Source organism: Plecotus auritus (assembly GCF_963455305.1).
Source record: "Plecotus auritus genome assembly, chromosome: 12".
In the NCBI taxonomy this organism is placed as follows: Eukaryota; Metazoa; Chordata; class Mammalia; order Chiroptera; family Vespertilionidae; genus Plecotus; species Plecotus auritus.
In genome coordinates this window covers 41,630,642-41,639,320 of record NC_137778.1, presented here as the reverse complement: position 1 = coordinate 41,639,320, position 8,679 = coordinate 41,630,642, and positions in this window count along the sequence as shown.

Below are 8,679 nucleotides of genomic sequence, written 5' to 3'. Positions count from 1 at the left end.
ATCTGGGCTGGGGGGCCAATTACCTCCACACCGTTAGCTGTGAAGAGGTGCCATGGGAGACCTCAGGAGCAAACATCTGTGCGATGTTCCTCTCAGGAAGGCCACGAGGCAGCCCTATGTCACTGCGCTCCGGGCCTTCTCTTTCTCTTCCCAGCGATGGGGTCGGCCTGCAAGACAGTGTTCTCTCCCGAGACCCAGAGACTGGCATTCATGTGGGCTTGGTCTATATGTCCTAGGACGCTGCAAAGGTTAAGTAAATTCCATTCCCAATACCAGGATCGTAAAACTGTAAATGCTAGGGGCTTTAGGCTTTGACAACTTGGGGCCCTGAATTTTGAATAAAAATTCTATCACCACCTCGAAATATCAGATGCTGCAGGATAGCAGTGGGTTAGACAGTCTATAGTTCAGGATTTGTCAAAACAGGTTTTATGAGGATTTGGCTGGTGTTAGAAATAGAATTGGCCTGAATACACTCTGGCATGTGAAATATACGTGCACATATATCTATATGTGTGTTTTGTTTGAAACTAAAGCTACAATACATTGTATGCCAATTGCCTTGTTCTCAAAGACAAATGTAGGGCAATTTATTTGCAAAGGAAATTTTATAATTTACCTAAAAAACATCCAGGCGTATCATCTAGTCATTTTGGTCTTCAGGAGGTCAAGGGGTTGCCTCTGCTTAGATAACTTGTAGTTATTTTATGATTCCTCTTCTACTGACTGATTGGGAGGTGACAAAGCAAAATGGAAATTGAAAAGGAATCGAAGCATTTGTTGCCACCGAGCATCCGAGACACAAGCTCCGGGTACACGTGCATAGCGGCGAATGCTCTTTTGCAGTTAACACCTGTGTTTTTCTATTTATAGAAAGATCTCCCCAGTTTACGCACAGACAGCAATGGCTCACAAATTCAAAAAAAATTTGGAATGCACCACGACCAGCCATCTCAGGGGATTTTTACCTAATAAATTTGCCAACAAATCAAGACCATAAGTAAATCCTTCTGCATTGCGGGCAATCGAATGCCCACTAACAGGAACTACTGCCTAAATTAATATAATCCCACAAGTGCTCCGTCTGGTTCAAAGCTAATACCACCGAGGCTTAAAATTCACACGGGATAAGCTGGAGGATATCTCTTAATAATGGCTTAAATAAAAGGAAATTATGTGAAGATTCCAAATTAAATGCTCTCACACTGAGTGGGCTCTGATCAAATTGCTCTTGTCTCGACTTGGCCTGTCTCCTGCTGTCCCTATCTTTTCGCACGGCACACTCAAAGGAAGCAGAAAACATTTTTTGAAAAAATATTGCTTTTTTCACTAAAATCTATGGCTGCATCTGGCAACTGTTTGGTATAAAGATCGCATTGGGCATCGCGGCTCGCTGCAATGGCTCTCAGCACTCACACGTGCAGGTTCAGAGTCAAAGTCTTCACCTCTTGAAACTTACCAAGAACCCCCACTCCCCCTCCCCGGAAAATCGGTGGCTTTCTCCTCTGTTTCTAAGGACTGTCTTGGAGTATTCATCACACTGTTTTGTAACCACTTCTTCTAGCTCTCGAGTGTAGCATTAAGACCTGACATATTTCACCGAATGTGAATGTGACCGTCATACCAAGGAGGCAACCGGCCATGGGAACAGCATCTGTCATGTCACTTAATGGTGGTGTTGGCTCCACGTGGTCCTAGAGCGGGCAGCTCCTGGCTTGGCGTGGAGCACTGTTCCCTAATCGCAGAGAGCAGAGCAGACCTTGTTCTCCAAGCAGTGTGTGTCTCCATCCGAGCTGCCTGGGGACCACGCGGACTGTGCCACTCCATGTTGCCCACTAGACTTACATGAAACAAAGGATGCTGCTCCTGTTCTACAGCAAAGAGACTAAGAGCCATGATAAAAGAAGAAGCCATGGAAGAAATCTATTTAGAGCTCAATTCCAACAAAACAACTGTATAAATACATGTTTAGACAACGGAAGGAATCTGATTATGAAATTAGAGGATACTAAGGAATATTATCACTTTTTGTTGGTCATAACTCTGTTGCTTCAGAATTTATAGGAAAGCAATTAGAGAGGGAAAGTACAAGATATTTAGAAATTGCTTTAAATACTTTGTAAGGAGGAAAATGATAAAGAAGATAAAGCGGATGTGACAAAATCTTGATGATTCTTTATGGGTGATGGATATATAAGGTCATTATCATATTATTTGTAATTTTTACTATGTTTGAAAGTTGTTGTAATTAAAGTTATTTTAAAACACAGAGTGTAAGCAGCCCCTTCTACTGCTTTTACCCTAATACAAGTTAACACCATCTCTCACCTAAATTATTGCAATAGCATGTAATATCGTCCACCAGTTATCCATCAATGACCACTTAAGTCTGCTTGCAGGCAAAGGAATCTTTTTTTTAAAATCTTTATTGTTGAAAGCATATGTCTTTCTTTCCCTCTCTGCCCCCATTGACCTTTTCTAGCCAGTCCTTGCCCCTCCCTGCCCGCCCCCCCCCCCCCCTGCTCAGGCCTTCACCACACTATTGTCTGTGTCCTTGGGTTATGCATATTTGCATACAAGTTCTTTGGTTGATCTCTTCCCACTCATCCAACCTCCCCCACCTTCTCTCTGAGGTTCAACATCTGAAAACATTAAATATCAGAACGTGCATAGATAAGTAAAAATCTCTATATCGGTCAATTTAGAGAAAATATGGATTTTGAAATTAATTGTTGGTTTACAGTGTTGATTGCTTTGCTTGCCCATTAGATCATGTGGATACACTCCAGCAAAAGGAGCACATACATTCTAAGAAATGCTATGGTTTCGGTGCAGTTTTGAGTGACACAGTGAAAAGTGGAACTTGGACATTTGTCAAAATGCATGCTCTTTTTTTAAAAATCTGTTGCTGTTCAAAGGAATATAGTCAGCAAAGAATGCTAACCTTTGAGATTTAATTATTCCAGGATATATCAGAAATCATGTATTTTTATTAAAACTAAGTAATTGCTAAGATCTGCTTTATAACTCAGCTTTCCAACAGGCCCCTCTGGACGGATGAAAGTTTATTTAAAAGCCACGTCGAGGTCTCTGATCTCCCCAGTGTGCTGCCCCACCACGTGCTCGGTAAGAAGAATCCACCTGCAGTCAGTATGAAATGAAAGAAAAAGGAAGCGTTCTCTTTGAAACTGGAAACAAAACTTAAAGCGTGGAAAAGGAGAAACATGTACGAGTGCTGATCCACTTGCATAATGAACGGAGAGCATCCCATAAAGTACAGAACGTTGAAAAGAGCAGGTGGAGCACGCTGAAGGTTGGCAGGCATTCCCCATGGATTCTTGGGCACATTGTGGCTACAGTACTGAGAAGGGTGAGGAAAAAGAGGACCCAAATGGTGTTCATTAGTTTTATTAATTAATTGAATGCATGTTAAAGGAATGATTCAGGGAAATGCAGGGTGCCCCAACATGTATACACACTTTGAATAATTATAAAGGCAGTGTTTATTAAAATACATTTTATTTTCAAATGCAATATAATCAGCTGTTAAGTGTACTGGTATATACATTTTGGGGGGACATCCTGCAGATACATTTTATAGTTTGATTTCAGCAAGCCATTGGAACTCTATGACACAATATCTTTATGAACAGCATGGAGAAACTCAGGCCAAATACTAACACACAATTGGGTGCATTTTAAGTGGTTGAGCAAATACACCTAATGACTGTTGGGTTAATGAATGAATGATAGCTTTGATCACATGAACGAGACTTGGGATTTGGGTCTGTTAACTCAGATGAGTAATAATGCCCGACACTGCATAGCATTTTACAGTTCACAAAAGAGCTTGCAGGTAAAATAGCGCATTTGATCCTCCTCACAGCCTTGTGCTGAAAGCGGGGACGGTGTGATTATCTTTAACAAGACATGGAAACTGAGATTCAAAGGGAGAAGTGATTTGCCAGAGAACACAGGGCAATGCTCGTGCCTATTATGATTTCAGATGACACAGAGCTAAGAGGGCTCGCTAACACGCTGGATAAAATAATACGGAGTCAAAAACATCCCCAGAGTAGAAGCATAGGGTCAAGCTAACAAGAGGAAATTTAATTGTAATGATTACAAAAGTGTGCAAGAAACTGGATGTTATTCTTTGCAGCGTTTATCTCAGTTGTGATTATACGTTTTGCTGTGGTGATCTGGTTAATGCCTGGCTCCTTCTAGAGACCACAAGGTCGTCGTGACCAGTGCCTGTGCTCAGCAATACACCTGCGGCACCAGGGAAGTGCTGGCCACGAGTAGTTATGCAACAAATAATTACATGAATTCAGCATGAAGGTTACAGAAAATGTCAGCTATAAATGTTAGAATTCAAAAGACTTATCTTGAGAGCTTTATACCAAAAAATAAATAAATAAATAAAATAAGATAAAAAGAACAAAGTCAGAACAAAGGAAACAAAATGATGGCTATTTGTGATCTTAGCCTAAGCTGGTATGTGCGATTTTATTTATTTTATTTTATTTTATTTGTTACTGTGTATGATTTTAATCTTCACTCCTATAGGCAGGGTAATGGCCAACCCGATTGTGTGCAGAAAAGCATAGTTTAAATTACTGAAAAGGTTTTTTAGGCCTTTAACGTGAACATGTCTTGAGTTGAAGTGATTTTTAAACATTATTAGGTAGGGACTGTGAATGAAACAGATTTATAATGGATAATTCCAAGGTGGAACTAGAGTCAATTAATGGCTAGTTTAAGGAAGCAGGTTTATTTCTACAAAAATTAAAATTTAATAAGACACACAAATAGAATGACCCAACCATAGGAAATCGTCTTGTGGAATAGGGACTCTGAGTCACTAGAAGTATTTAAGCAGATCTGGATGAACTTGCCAAAGTCATAGTCAAGAAAATTTGTTTTCTTGGATGAAAATGTATTAGATTCCATTTTATTATAACACTAGTGGCCCAGTGCACAAATTCATGCACATTGAAAGGAAATTAATTAGAAGAAATATTTTAATATCACTATTCTCCCTTTCTCTATAATAGAAGTGTCAACCAAATTCACGATCAACAATGATAGATGGAAACACACATGTGCAATTGGCACCAGTGAAAGCTTTATATGTATTGCGCATGCGCGAGTCAACTTACCCTTTTATATATATACTAGAGGCCCGGTGCACGAAATTCGTGCACGGGGGAGAGGGGGGGCCCTCAGCCCAGCCTGCACCCTCTCCAATCTGGGACCCCTCAAGGGATGTCCGACTTCCCATTTAGGCTTGATTCAGGTAGGATCGGGCCTAAATGGGCAGTCAGATCCCTGTCACAATCCAGGACTGCTGGCTCCCAACTGCTTGCCTGCTTGCCTTCCTGATTGCCCCTAACTGCTTCTGCCTGCCAGCCTGATCACCACCTAACCACTCCCCTGACAGCCTGATTGATGCCTAACTGCTCCCCTGCCAGCCTGTTTGCCCCTAACTGCCCTCCCCTGCAGGCCTGATCACCCCCAACTGCCCTCCCTTGCAGGCCTGGTCCCTCCCAACTGCCCTCCCCTGCTGGCCATCTTGTTGCAGCCATCTTGTGTCCACATGGGGGCAGCCATATTTGAGCACATGGGGGCAGCCATCTTGTGTGTTGGATTGATGGTCAATTTGCATACTACTCTTTTATTAGATAGGATAGAATAAACTTACTTAATTAGACCTGCTTTCTCATGTAGCTATACTTTTTCCAACCCAGTGAAGCACCCCAAATTCTCTTTCAGGTAATTGTCAGCAACACAGTAGTAACTATCAACACAAAGCAGATTATTGTAGATCATGCAGGGAGAGCAAAGGCTAAAATATTTAACTGCAGCAGTGTTTGACCAGTGTTTGACTATATTCTGCACAGGGAGAAAACCTTGAAGTCATTTTCAAGGTCCATCATTTCTTACTTCTTTTCAGTCAGGTCAAGTTTCTAAGTTTTTTAAATCTCCGTTTTCTGGCTAATGAAAAGAAAATAGGATTCCATTGAGTCTCCTATCTACCTACTCCAGGTCTTCTGTGAGGATCAAATGAGATGAGGCATGGGGAAAACACTTCACAGACACTTGGTTACAGGGTAAAATATTTCCACCTGGCTATGAAGCAAGTCATGTTCCTGGGCTGAAGAAACTCCAAGGAGGCTAGTCGCTAGGGAAAGGAAGCCAGGCATTGCTATGTGACATCATCACCTGGATGAACACTTAGCATATTAGCCTTTTATATATATATAGATGTCCCGAATTCAATCGATCATACTGTTCTTGAATATACAATTAGTACTGAGCAATGGAGAAAACACACACACACACACATTCACACACACACACACACACACTATGTATGTTTTTTTCCCCCACTTTGACCTCTACCTGATTTTTGGCACATTATATTTAAATGATTGCCTTTATAACAAATAAAATATGACTTAGTTTTTTGTTATTATTGTCAACTTTTAAAATATTCAGGTTTAAACAAAAAAAGGAACCATATCAGATAGCTATTTATTAAGGTAAAATTTTAAAAATAATTCAAACTGTGTAAGGCTAATAACATAGGTTTCAGATTAAAAACACAAAAGATACTCATATTTTTCCAGAGAATATTCTTCTCTGCGTTTAGAAATTTATGAAGGAAATTCGGGGGGTGAAGAGAGTGACGTCTCTTGGATTTTTGCATTTGGATGTATGGAGCGGGACACTCACTCAGTGTCTGTGATGCTCGCCTTTGCTCTGCTGTTCAGAATCACACTTTGCAAGCCCGTCCACTGAGAGCTTCTCCCTGTGTCTATCTGAAAGGCGGCTGCGCTGAGCGCCCTCGTTTCTAGTACCACCTAGTGCAGCCGTGGGCAAACTACGGCTTGCGGGCCGGATCCGGCCCGTTCGGCTGTTCTATCCGGCCCGCGGAGCCGAAAGAGTGGAGGGTTCTCTTGCTCTCCCCTCCGCTCCTTTACTTTGAATTTATATTAGTTCACACAAACCCTCCATCCATGCTTTTGTTCCGGCCCTCCGGTCCAGTTTAAGAACCCATTGTGGCCCTCGAGTCAAAAAGTTTGCCCACCCCTGACCTAGTGTCTTCCGGGTGGTAATCACCTGCAGACAGCCTCCTGTGGAAGAGCAGCATGTTTACGTACACATAAAGCAGGCTGCCATGTACTGCTCCATTTTCCTCTGCACAAAAAGTGTCTCACTCCTGCTGTTCAATGCACTTCGAACACGGGCTGTTCCATACATTCTAAGCAAGGTTAAGAAGAAAACTAAACAAGATTCATCTGGCAGCACGACAAGTCAGTATCATCCCCCCTGGCACACGGTGATGCCGGGGAAAGTGATTCCCTGGGAGAGAAGTGCTTACGCAGCAGCAGGACTAAAGCGAGGTGAGCAGAGGACAGGGCACCGGGAATCAGGTAAAGGCCTGCAGTGTGGCATCGCGGGATGAGATGGAGAGGTAATGAGATGAGACGGAGCGCAGGGAACGCCAGACGGAAGAAGGGAAAAACGCTCCTGAGCGCGGAGGTGTGTTACAATCCGGAGATGTAGTGGGAACTTTGTCTCCTGAATGATTCCCAAGCAGAATAGGGAATCAGACCGAGGCTATAAAGCGGGGGATAACGTTAATGACCAAGGAGGAAGATGATCAAAGAAAGAAACCAGCCCGGACAGTGTGGCTCAGTGGTTGGGTGTCAACCCATGACCCAGGAGGTCATGGTTCCATTCTTGGTCAAGGGCACATGCCTGGATTGCGGGCTCAATCCCCAGTGTGGGGGCGTGCAGAAGGCAGCCAATCAGTGATTCTCTCTCATCATTGATATTTCTGTCTCTCTCTCCCTTGCCCTTCCTCTCTGAAATCAATAAAAATATATTTAAAAAAAGAAACCAATCAACATTCAAAGAGATAATTTTGAGCATATCTTTTTGTTATCATCTTCTCTCATTAAAAATAATTATAATAGTTTAAACTATGGAAGATGTTTACAGATTCTTCGAGTCTTTAACCAGACAAAAATGATGGGATTTAATCTTTATAGATATGCTGGAAACCTAGGGCTTGCAGGTGAGCCTCTGATGAGACTGCAGCCTGGCTGAGTAGAGGACTGTTGATCTGTGCCCTGACTCCTGCCCCATGGACACTGTGAGATAATCAATGTGCGCTGCTTTATGCTGCTGACTTCATGGTAGTTTGGCCCTGGCCACGTAGCTCAGTTGGTTAGAGCATCGTTCCAGGGTGCCAAGGTTGTGTGTTCAAACCCTGGTCAGGGCACAAACAAGACTCAACCAATGAGTGCATAGATAAGTGGAATAACAAATCGATCTCTCTCTCTTCTTCTAAAATCAATCAACAACAATTTTAAATTTATGGTAGTTTGTATACATCCATAGAAAACAAATGCAAGTATTAATGCTTAAAATAAGAAAAGGCTGCTTTAAAGATTTTAGAAAGAATATTTAACTGATATAGTATTGAACTGAAATGAGGAATTCCAGCCTGGTCTCATACCCTCTCACTAATTAGTAACTTTATGGTCTCAGGCCTTTTCCCAGAGCAGACCACTTATTTATTTATTTCCAGCTCTGGCTCAATTGGGGCTGCAGCTTTTCCTCTCTGTTTTTCTTTTCCTTTCTTTCTTTTTTTAATCTTACATTAGC